The sequence below is a fragment of the Malus sylvestris genome, chromosome 17 (genome assembly GCF_916048215.2).
Source record: "Malus sylvestris chromosome 17, drMalSylv7.2, whole genome shotgun sequence".
In the NCBI taxonomy this organism is placed as follows: Eukaryota; Viridiplantae; Streptophyta; class Magnoliopsida; order Rosales; family Rosaceae; genus Malus; species Malus sylvestris.
Genome location: NC_062276.1, coordinates 16,432,337 through 16,445,159, shown reverse-complemented (window position 1 = coordinate 16,445,159; position 12,823 = coordinate 16,432,337).

Below are 12,823 nucleotides of genomic sequence, written 5' to 3'. Positions count from 1 at the left end.
AATGTAGCTGTTGTAGCCATGGTGGAGCAGCTAAAATAAGACAAGCAGCTCAAAGCTATATGTGGAGGTAGGCATGCAATGCAAGCAAACGTTGGAACATGACAGCTTAGTTTAGGGCTTTTTCATGTATGCAAATGGGCAGTCCTCTTTAATAATGCCACCACTTGTGATAGGGCTTTTTCTTCGACCAATTGCATTTCGAGCTGGAATTCTTCTCCCTCCTCCTAGTTTAGTGTAGAATAGTAATATCGTTTGTAATCAATTTCAATAATACTAATCCAGAGTTTTCAATTTGAGTAATGCTAGGTAAAGCAATTTTTTAGATCAATTATACAAACTATGTGATATATCACTAATAAAAAATAAGCACGTTACTTAATTAAGTAATACCGTAATTATTATTAACCACGTCATATTGTTTACAAAATTTAATCTAAATAGTTGATCTCCCTAATTACTCTTTCAATTTATTTTGGTCTTTGTGCACTAAATACCCAGGGATTGAAATTTCTAGTCATTGTTCAATTTGATAAAATTGAGGAACTAATGTAGATCTGCTAAGCAAGATCAAGCAGATATATACAGAACATGTATTCTCATTCCAGACACAGACAAAGCATAAAACGTGCTAGCTAGCTATTGCTAGTTGCACTTCAATCATTCATCAAGGAAGATAAATTATTGACGAAGTCATTGGATCCCATCTCATGCATCCTGCTATACTTGAGCATAGATACCAATGCTTTCTTAATCTGTCAGTTATCTTTTCTTATCAACAGTTCTCTATCAGCACTTCAATTTCCTCTCGCTGCGTAGATAGTCGTAGAATTTGATTGGTATAACCGGTTGTATATTTTATTTTATTTTCGTTTATCTCTCGTCTCATATATATAAAGAAACATATAGCTGAGAATAACAAAGAATTGCTTAAATGTTTTGATTCCCGAACCAGTCAGGGTGTAGCTCCCAAATTTCTTAGTGATTTGTAAAGTAGTTCTTTCACACTCCATGCATCTTCTATATATAAAGCCAATGGAAAAGATGAATAGTGATTTTTGTGTCACCAAGCTTCAACAAAATGATTTGGACAAAAATGCCTCCAAGATAAAAAAAAACTTCAAAGGTATCCCAAAAAAATGCATTGAATAAAGTAGGGGCATTTTCGTCATTTTAACAGTATTTTTTTTAATAATTACTTTTTTGTGGTTTTTTTTTTAAATTAGTATCTCACAATAGGCTAGCAATAATGTGATTCAAGTTCTCTATTTTTAAACAAGTTCAAAACATCTTAAGAGGTGTGTAATGCGAGTTATAAAAAAAAAAAAAAAAGTCATTCGCACGCTGATAATATTGTGATTAAATTAGTTGTCAAATGATTGTTTTTTTTTTAACAAAGTATATTATCTACACTAAGGGGGAAGGGGTGGGCTTAGCCTCATAATGGGCTAGCAATAATATGACTCAATCAGTTGTTTATTAAATATTATTTTCTCTATTTTAAACACATTCAAAACATCTTAAATGGCGTGTAATGACAATTATAAAAAAATTCTTTTGCACACGGATAATAGTATGATTAAATTAGTTGTCAAATGATATTTTTTTTTAACAAACGATATTATATACACTAAGGGGGAGGGGGTGGGCTTAGCCTCACAATGAGCTAACAATAATGTGATTCAATAAGTTGTTTATTAAATATTAATTTCTCTATTTTTAATCACGTTTAAAACATCTTAAGAGACGTGTAATGCCGGTTATAAAAATAATCTTTTGCATGCAAATAATAATGTGATTAACTTACATTAAATTAGTTGTCAAATGATTTTTTTTAACAAACAATATATCTACACTAAAGAGGAAGGAGGTGGGCTTAGCCTCACAATAGGTTAGTAATAATGCGATTCAATCAGTTGTTTATTAAATATTATTTTCTCTATTTTTAAACACATTCAAAACATCTTAAGAGGCATGTAATGCTTGCTGGTTCTAAAAAATGTCTTTCGCACGCGCATAATAATATGATTAAATTAGTTGTCAAATGATTTTTTTTTTTATAACAAATGATATCATCTATTGTACGGGGGAGTGGGGATGGGCTTAGCCTCACAATGGGCTAGCAATAATATGATTCAATCAATTGTTTATTAAATATTATTTTCTCTATTCTTAATGTAAATTCTATAGAGACTGATTTTATTATGTGAATTCAGCTGTTTTAGTTGGTTTATCAGGGGTTTCTTCTAGCAAAATCTAAGATTATTCATTTACTTCAAATATTTGACTTTCCTTATGTCAAGTTACAAATATAAATACATTTTAAACGTGTAAGTCGCGCGTAGCACGCAGTGATTCAAAAAATGCCTTCGTCATTTTAATTATTTTTTTGTGCTTTTTTTTTAATTAGTACCTCACAATAGGCTAGTAATAATGTGATTCAATTTCTCTATTTTAAAACACATTCAAAACATCTTAAGACGCATGTAATGCCTGTTATAAAAATGGTATTTCGCACGCAGATAATAATGTGATTAAATTAGTTGTCAAATGATTGGGTTTTTTTTTTTAACAAATAATATTATCTACACTAAGGGGGTGGGGTGGGCTTAGCCTCACAATGAGTTAGCAATAATGTGATTCAATCAGTTGTTTATTAAAAGTTATTTTCTCTAATTTTAAACACGTTCAAAACATCTTAAGAGGTGGGTAATGCCGGTTATAAAAAAGGTTTTTCGCACGCGGATAATAATGTGATTAAATTAGTTGTCAAATGTTTTTTTTTTTTAACAAACGATATTATCTACATTAAAGAGGAGGAGGTGGCTTAGCCTCACAATGGGCTAGCAATAATGTGATTCAATAATTGTTTATTAAATATTATTTTTTCTATTCTTAATGTAAATTATATTGAGACCGATTTAATTATGTGAATTCAGCTGCTTTAATTGGTTTATGAGATGTTTCTTCTAGCATGATCTAAGATTATTCATTTACTTCAAATATTTGACTTTCCCTTTGTCAATTTATGCATATAAATACATTTAAAACATTTAGGATGCGCGTAGCACGCAGTGATTCAAAAAATGCCTTTTGCACGCTCGTGAGCGCGTGCATGAAGGCTAGTTTATATAATTTGAATTGAGATCATTGACCACAGATGTAATAACTAACTAACATCTTCTCCTTCCAATGTACATTAATTGATAACATAAAGTAACTCTAGACTCTTTAATGCGTTGTTGTACGTGGAAGTAACTTGTAACTAAGAGAAAGGCAAACAAAGTTTTGTGTGTGGCTTGTGGCCTCTATTATTGATTGATATATGTTAAATTTATGACAATAAAGTTAAGGGGGGTTAGGTTTATTAACACATGTCAATTCTTGATAGCAACCAAATAGAGACCACACACAAAATGGTTGCAGAAAATTTAAACTCAATGCTAAAGGGACTCTCTTAAAGTGGGAATCTCTTAGATTTTTTTGCCAGCATAGTGTTTTATAATGTTGGCACGAGAATATTGATTTTTGTGTCACCAAGCTTCAACAAAAAATTTTAGACAAAAATACCCCCAAGACAAAATAATGCATCAAATAAGGTAAGGTCATTTTCGTCATTTTAATAGTATTTTTTTAATAATTAATTTTTTTGGGGTATTTTTTTTAAATTAGTACCTCAATAGGCTAGCAATAATGTGATTCAATTTCTCTATTTTTAAACACGTTCAAAACATCTGAAGAGGCGTGTAATGCGAGTTAAAAAAAAAGGTCATTTGCACGCTGATAATAATGTGATTAAATTAGTTGTCAAGTAATTTTTTTTTTAACAAACGATATTATCTACACTAAGGGGGAGATGGGTGGGCTTAACCTCACAATGGGCTAGCAATAATGTGATTCAATAAGTTGTTTATTAAATATTATTTTCTCTATTTTAAACACGTTCAAAACATCTTAAGAAGCGTGTAATGATGGTTATAAAAAAGTCTTTCGCACGTGCATAATAGTGTGATTAAATTAGTTGTCTAATGATTGTTTTTTTTTAACAAACAATATTATATACACTAAGGGGGTGGGGGTGGGCTTAGCCTCACAATGGGCTAATAATAATGTGATTCAATAAGTTGTTTATTAAATATTATGTTCTCTATTTTTAAACACGTTCAAAATATCTTAAGAGGCGTGTAATGTCGGTTATAGAAAAGGTCTTTTGACGCGGATAATAATATGATTAAACTACATTAAATTAGTTGTCAAATGATTATTTTTTTTAACTAACGATATTATCTACACTAAGGAGGAAGGGGGTAGGCTAAGCCTTTGCAATAGGATAGAAATAATGTGATTCAATCAGTTGTTTATTAAATATTATTTTATCTATTTTTAAACACGTTCAAAACATCTTAAGAGGCGTGTAATGACGGTTATAAAAAAGGTCATTCGCACGCGGATAATAATGTGATCAAATTAGTTGTCAAATGATTGTTTTTTTTAACAAACAATATTATCTATAGTAAGAGGGAGGGGTGACACACCCTGACCCGGAAAGTCCACTTGAACTCCAAATCGAGTTGTGCTTGCCAACACCAAGAGGATGACGAAGCCATAAAGTACAGTGATGTGGGAAAAATGTGAATAAATTTAAATATAAAAGTGTCTAAATACGAGAGTGCACTGTGATCAGAAATGAATCCATTTCACACGTGATGTCAGAGCATAAATAAAGTACAGTAGAGTGGATTGAGAATCATACCATTGAAGGTAATCTCCAATACCAAAATTTGCCCTGAATCCTCGTCAATAAGAAAGCTCAGCTAAAAAAACCTAGAAGATGGAAATAAAGTAAGGGTGAGTGGCCCTGGAAATAAAATTCTAATAAAAACCTTCTAAATCGTTATAACCCCTCGCTGTAACACCTTTATAGTTTAAAAAAAAATCATACCACGTATCAATGTAAAATCAAAAGCATATCAACTGTAAATCCATAAATTTACCACGACACAACATCTCATGAGCAATATAAATAATCACGTGCTCAATAAATCAATGCTTGCATATAAGTTGGAGTCACCTATAGTGACATGTACTCCATATCTCATCAATCAATGCTAGCACATAAGTCAGAGTCACCTATAGTGACCTGTACGACTCCCCCATATCTCATCAGTAAATGCTAGCACATAAGTCGGAGTCACCTATAGTGACCTGTACGACTCCCTCATATCTCATCAGTCAATGCTAACACATAAGTCGGAGTCACCTATAGTGACCTGTACGACTCATCCATATCTTATCAATTAGCAGATAAGTCGGAGTACGACTCATCCAAATCTCTTTAATCAATGCTAGCATATAAGTCGGAGTCACTTATAATGACCTGTACGAATCATAGGCAACCTGTACGACAATGTCAGAGTTGCCTATTCATTGCAACATGTACGACTATGTTGGAGTTGCCTATATAGTTCATCTACCAATTCCTGCACACGAGTCGGAACCACATAATGTGGTCGGTAAGACAGGCTGGGTGAAAATAAATACGCTCAAGTGCTACGATTACGTGAAGGCTAGGCCCTATCCTCGGGCGGAGCACTAACACCGAGGTGCAGGATAATGAGCATTAAATGCATAAAAACATAACCATACACATTGAAATCACTATCATCAACATGTACTCACCTGAAACTTACCGGGGCATCCACAGCGTCATTTGGCATAACCACTTTAACGTCCCAACATTCTTAATCATAACTAAACCCAGTGATAGACCGGAATAAAATCATGGTTAATCTCCACGCTGTTAACCATCATAATGCAATCTAAAACTCAACCATACCATAGTATTTTAACATATATATATATATAACATGGCATAAAATGCATAGAACAATTTAAAAGCATTTGCAGAATTATCATTCATATCTATATATGATAAAAGGAAAATACCCATTCACCTGAGGTCCGTGCTACGATTCCCTAGCTTGAAAATTGAGACATCACGAACCATCATCACCTATAACAATTATCAAATCGCATCTCAGAGTTCTTATCGATAAAACATGTAACTTACATAAAACATATCCCCAAGGACGTTCTAGAATGATTTGGGAGCCATTGACCAAAAGTCAAGCGTCAGTCAAGGATAGACGGTAGGGTCCACAACCCTACGTAACTCGATCCAGAAGATCCACATCTCATATTTCTGATTCGTAACTTTCAAAGATCCACATTATGCTTTTGAAACATCATACTAAAGTTTCATTACGATCTAACGGTTGGATCTCCTCCAATTGCCAATTCAAGTGGTGGTCAACGTTTTATTTTACGAACTTACAATTCCAATTTAGGAAGATCCGTACGTCAGATTCCCGATCCGTAACTTTCTAATATCCTCAAATATTACGTACTATAATGTATTCAAATTTAATGATGATCCAATAGTCGGATCGTCGGTTGATGTAATAATCAAGTGGCGGACCATAATGGGACTAAGTTCAAACAACGAAATTTCATCAATCGGACTTCACAAATGGAACCAAGGTGTTCAAATTTAGCCTAGGAAGGCCAGAGGACCCCTCGGCCCATGCGCCGCCTCGACTTTTCGAAAAATTTAACTATTTCTAAAAATTACCAAAATTCACAAAAATGAAGAACTCAAATAGAGTAACAACTTTCATACCTGCCACGAAGTAGTCGACGGAAGATAGTCAATTTTGCCCACAAAGCCGGCGGGTGCTTAAAGCTTCTCGGCGTCAATTCGTCATCTACGGTGGTCCAACAGGGTCAAGGTTGGTTGGGATTTTCTCCTAGGATGATAGGCTATAAAGCCCAAGTGGTGGCATCGGCCATTGCTTTGCCGATTCGTCGAAAAATTGAAAATGGTGGTCGGAGCACCGCAAGAACCGTAGACTTTCGTGGTCTCAAACCACCTCATACAGTGGTTAATCAAGGTGGTTCTTTGTTGGGTTTTGTAGAGGGGAATGAGAGCTTCAAGATTGTGGTGGTGGTGTCGAAAAACGCCACTGGAGTTGGCCGGAATCGACCTTGGAAGATGGGTGGTCGAAATGGGTGTGGGCGGGTGTGAAAGGCCACGAGAAGGCTGGGAGCTTTCCCTTTTTTTTTTCTTTCTTTTTCCTCATTGGCTCTCCCTCTCTCTCCCTCCAAATCAGATTGGTCCCCTTAGCCCATATGTTGATTGGTTCTCAATCCGACAAGGTGGGAGTTCAAATAATTTAACTACCTTTAAATAACCAACTTCAAATGTCCATAACTATACCGTTATAATCCGGACTCGTAAACGGCTTTCGCCTATGCGTTCGTAGTGACGAGTATTACTTAAATACGCTAAAAGAATAAGTTATACGTTTCTCTAAACGAGGGACAACGGAAGTCAAAGTCCTTGCCTCTAGGGCATTTTCGTCAATGCAAGCTTTTAAAATTTATAGAAATGTAAAATTAGGGACGGGTTGTCACAATCTACTCCCTTTAAGAAAATTTCGTACCTGAAATTTAAAATGAGTTATGACACAAAACTCAAAGTTAAGGAAGCCTAAAATATATGTACTAATGTCCCGATGAAAATATATATGTAATAACATATGGTTTAGAGTAGTAGTATTGATACTTAAAACTGGAAATAGCATTTTCAACTCGCAATCGAAAGTTGCGAACTCCAAAAGTAAGTACATAATATCCTTGGGTTGAGCCCAAGTAATAAATAGGTAAAAAACAACAAACACATAAGTATGCACTAATGTAAAACAAGACCTACAAATTTACTTGCTTAACTAATCCAATGAATAAGTTCTTGATATTACGGTCTGCAGCCCAGGATATCGACAACTCACTGTTGTCATGCTAAGTAAGTAACAAATTCCCAAGGGTGTAATATTACCACCATGCCCCCCCATTGGGAAATACACAAATAACGTCTAGTCAAATCTTTACCACACTCACACACTCCCCCTCCTTGGGTAACAACAACAATAGGATAACATTGTTATAATGTGAACTCTCACGATGAAACACTTGTTCGTAAAACTCCTCAGTCAAGCAAGTGCTAAGCAAAGAATATCCATTCCAAATCTCCATAGTGTCACAATAGAGACTAACAATATTTTGTGAAGAGTTACAAGCATTTCTAGTGAAGATATGTATCAAATATGATAATACTACAACTATAAAGCAAATAAACGTAACACACCAAGAAAGTCTGGATAGTCCGTTCAGACTAGTTGTTAGTCTGAGGGAAATATATAGTCAACTACAACTTACTACACGTGGCCTTCAAGAAGGCTTCCTAAACACTTGTAAACATGCATCCTGATAAGATATAATAGTGACATACTTGTTATGTAGTCAAGCTAACATAGTTTGCAAAACTTTAGCAAGCAAATTCATAATGAAGTTCCCTCGAACTTAGTGAGAAAGTGATTACGTCGAGAAGGCTAGAAGAATACTCAAGAATTTGAGGATCAAAGCAAGTCCATCAAGTTTAGAATAAGAGATAACTAGACTGGATGCATAACATCAAACTACGACAATAGCTTTCGAGATATTCGATCACCACGGTAAGATTCGTTCAATTGAGCATTTGCTGGGTGATTAAGTAATTAATGTTTACGACTGCACTTTCAACGTCAATGGTTCTTTTAGACAGTGCTTCCGCTTTAAGGCAATACAAAGTGCAGTAGGGTAGACACGTACCCAAGGTTAACCAGAAGACCTTCAGCACCAAGAAGTGTCCTTCTGAACCAACGGAAAGCGAATTAACTTGTCACATCAATCGACAATCACCATACATCACCAAAATCTCCACAAAGAAGTATCATCTAGCTTCCGAAATAAGATGATGATTGTTGACTTTAGGTCATGAATAAGATAGTTCATTTCGAACGGTTCTAACCATTGGAAAATAAAAGCAATACTCCGTCATGTTGCCTCTGCCCAGTCGAAACATCTAAAGAACACATCACACTGGATTTCGAAATGATCAGAGTCAACAAAAGGTGTAAAATAGGGGTAAGATAAGACAACACTTTAGTTGTCAGAAACTTTAATCATTTCCAACAACCTACTCTAATTTAACTTTCCTCGGTCGTAAGTGAGGAAAACCTTGTAGCCGAAAGGATTGAGGTTCCTACGATAAAGTGTTTAGTCCTTGGTTGGGTAAATTCCTAATTGGTAAACTTTGTAACTAAGTTTCTCAATGACGTTAGAAACGTTCGATATGAAGCAAGGAAAATTGGTGTAATACTAGGAAGTGGGTCGATGATGTACATCACTTAATAATTTTGTGGTATTCGTGGTAAGATTGGGATACGACGCCAAAAGTATACGTCCTCAAAACGTACAATACTACTAACCAACTCTACGACACGAACTAAAAGGTCCACACAGTTTCCTCGACACTTAAATCACTCTAATAGTGAGATATTATCCCGTAATTCGATTCTACTATCTACCTATGGAAGTGATCGAAAGGTGGCTAGTCAAAGAAGTTTCATTTACCTAGGTAGGTGATAAGGTAAAAACAACCATGAGTTAACTATTCTAATACAAAGCTTGTTCCTAAGCTTCCATGATCCTAGTTTATTCGGCTTAAGTGAAGTAGTTCATTGATCCTAGGAGGATTTGATGACTGCTTTTTAGATTTCTACTACTCCCAGGATATGACAACTTACACTCGCAAGCCTATTCTCACCCATTTAATAAGTATAACCATAAAAAGCAAAATCTGGGAATTAGTGTGGGTCAAAAAATTCCAATGCTGGAAAAAAAAAAAAAAAAACTTGCTAAAGATCTACTTTCAAAAAGGACTTTATTGAGAATCGATCTTCCTCCTGAAGATCCAGCATGAACACAAGTGCGTTTGAAGATATTAGTGTTAATAGGGACCAAAAGTAATTATCCCTCAGATGATCTTCCGTGAAATGCTACCAAGAATTCAAGACTAGCTGAGACTTCCAATCTTAAAAGGATCAATACTAACGGCGGAAGAATAATGATAGAATTATTTGGTAAAATCTCTGGTGATACATGGTTATCAATACATTAACTTAGGCCATTAACTTGCCTAAAATATACACCTTTCCTCCACAAGGAAAATCTTCGTTTTAATTCTAAGGACATTGCCAAAATGATCTTCTAAAATGTCGTGAAGACAACATAACTGTCCAAAACTTAGGAAAAGCTAGCATATTTTTCCGTATTCGACAAGGTGGCAAGATTCGAACCTTAGACACAAGAACCAAGAATGCTTACATCACGTGTGTGATGGACGCAATACTGCCCAAACTTATGCTCTGATACCAAACAGACACACCCCGACCCGGAAAGTCCACTTGGACTCCAAATCAAGTTGTGTTGGCCGACACCAAGAGGGTGACGAAGCCATAAAGTATAGTGATGTGGGAAAATGTGAATAAATTTAAATCTAAAAGTGTCTAAATACGAGAGTGCACTGTGAGCAGAAATGTACCCATTTCATACGTGATGTTAGAGCATAAGTAAAGTACAGTATAGTGGATTGAGAATCATATCATTGAAGGTAACCTCCAATACCAAAATTTGCCCCCAAATCCTCGTCATTAATCAATGCTAGCACATAAGTTGGAGTCACCTATAGTGACCTGTACGACTCCCCCATATCTCATCAGTCAATGCTAGCATATAAGTCGGAGTTAGCTATAGTGACATGACCTGTACGATTTATCCATATCTCATTAATCAATGCTAGCACATAAGTCGAAGTCACCTATAGTAACCTGTACGACTCCCCCATATCTCATCAGTCAATGCTAGCACATAAGTCAGAGTTGCTTATAGTGACCTGTACGACTCATTCATATCTCATCAATCAATGCTAGCACATAAGTCGGAGTCACCTATAGTGACCTGTATGACTCATCCATATCTCATCAATCAATGCTAAAACATAAGTCGGAGTCACCTACAGTGACCTGTACGACTCCCTATATCTCATCAGTCAATGATAACACATAAGTCGGAGTCACTTATAGTGACATATACAACTCATCCATATCTCTTCAATCAATGCTAGCACATAAGTCGGAGTCACTTATAATGACCTGTACGACTCATAGGCAACTTGTACGACAGTGTAGGAGTTTCCTATTCATTGCAACCTGTACGACTATGTCGGAGTTGCTTATATAGCTCATCTACCAATTCCTGCACACGAGTCGGAACCACATAATGTGGTCTGTACAACAGACTGGGTGTAAATAAATACTCTCAAGTGCTACGATCACGTGAAGGTTAGGCCTCGTCCTCGGGCGGAGCACTAACACCGAGGTGCAGGATAATGAGCATTAAATGCATGAAAACATAACCATACACATTGAAATCACTGTCATCAACATGTACTCACATGAAGCTTACCGGGGCATCTGCAACGTCATTTGGCATAACCACTTTAACGTCCCAACATTCTTAATCAAAACTAAACCCAGTGATAGACCAAAATAAAATCATGGTTAATCTCTACGCTATTAACCATCATAACTTCTTTCCTTAAAGAAACCAAGTACCATGTTAAATTTTGATTGTTTTATGGCTACATCTAACTGTCTTGTTAGACTGCCTAAGTACCTTCAAACGAGATCAAGTCATTCGTAGTTCAACTTAGTAATTCAAAGCATTCACAGTAATTGTATGCCAATAATATGCATATAGATATACCATAATGCAATCTAAAACTCAACCATACCATAGTATTTTAACATATATATAAAACATGGCATAAGATGCATGGAACAATTTAAAAGAATTTGCGGAATTATCAGTCATATCTATATACGATAAAAGGAAAAGACTCACTCACCTGAGGTCCGCGCTACGACTCCCTAGCATGAAAATCGAGACATCACAAAACATTGTCGCCTATAACAATTATCAAATCACATCTCAGAGTTGTTATTGATAAAACACGTAACTTACATAAAACATATCCCCAAGGACGTTCTAGAATGATTTGGGAGCCATTGACCAAAAGTCAATCGTCGGTCAAATATCGACGGTAGGGTCCACAACCCTACGTAGCTCGATCCAGAAGATCCGCATCTCAGATTTCAGATCTGTAACTTCTAAAGATCCACATTGTGCTTCTAAAACATCATACTAAAGTTTCATTACGAGCCAACGGTTGGATTTCCTCCAATTGCCAATTCAAGCGGTGGTCAACGTTTTATTTTACGAACTTACAATTCCAATTTATCCTCAACTATTACGTACTATAATATATTAAAATTTAATAACAATCCAACTGTCGGATCGTCGATTGCTGTAATAATCAAGTGGCGGACCATAATGGGACTAAGTTCAAACGATGGAATTTCGTCAATCGAACTTCACAAAGGGAACCAAGGTATTCAAATTTAGCCTAGGAAGGTCAAGGGACCCCTTGACCCACGCGCCGCCGCAGGTGGCGGTTGGCCGCCTCGAATTGCTAGAAAATTCAATTATTTCTAAAAATTGGACAGAAGATAGTCAATTTTGCCCACAAAGCCGGCGGGTGCCTAAAGCTTCCCAGAGTCAATTCGTCGTCTACGGTGGTCCAACAGGGTAAAAGTTGGTTGGGATTTTCTCCTGGGATGATGGGCTACAAAGCCCAAGTGGTGGCATTGGCCATTGCTTGGCCGATTCGTCGAAAAATTGAAAATGGTGGTCGGAGCACCGCGAGAACCGTCGATTTTCTTGGTCTCAAACCGCCTCATACAATGGTTAATCAAGGTGGTTCTTGGTTGGGTTTTGTAGAAAGGAATGAGAGCTTCAAGATGGTGTGGTGGTGTCGAAAAACTCCACC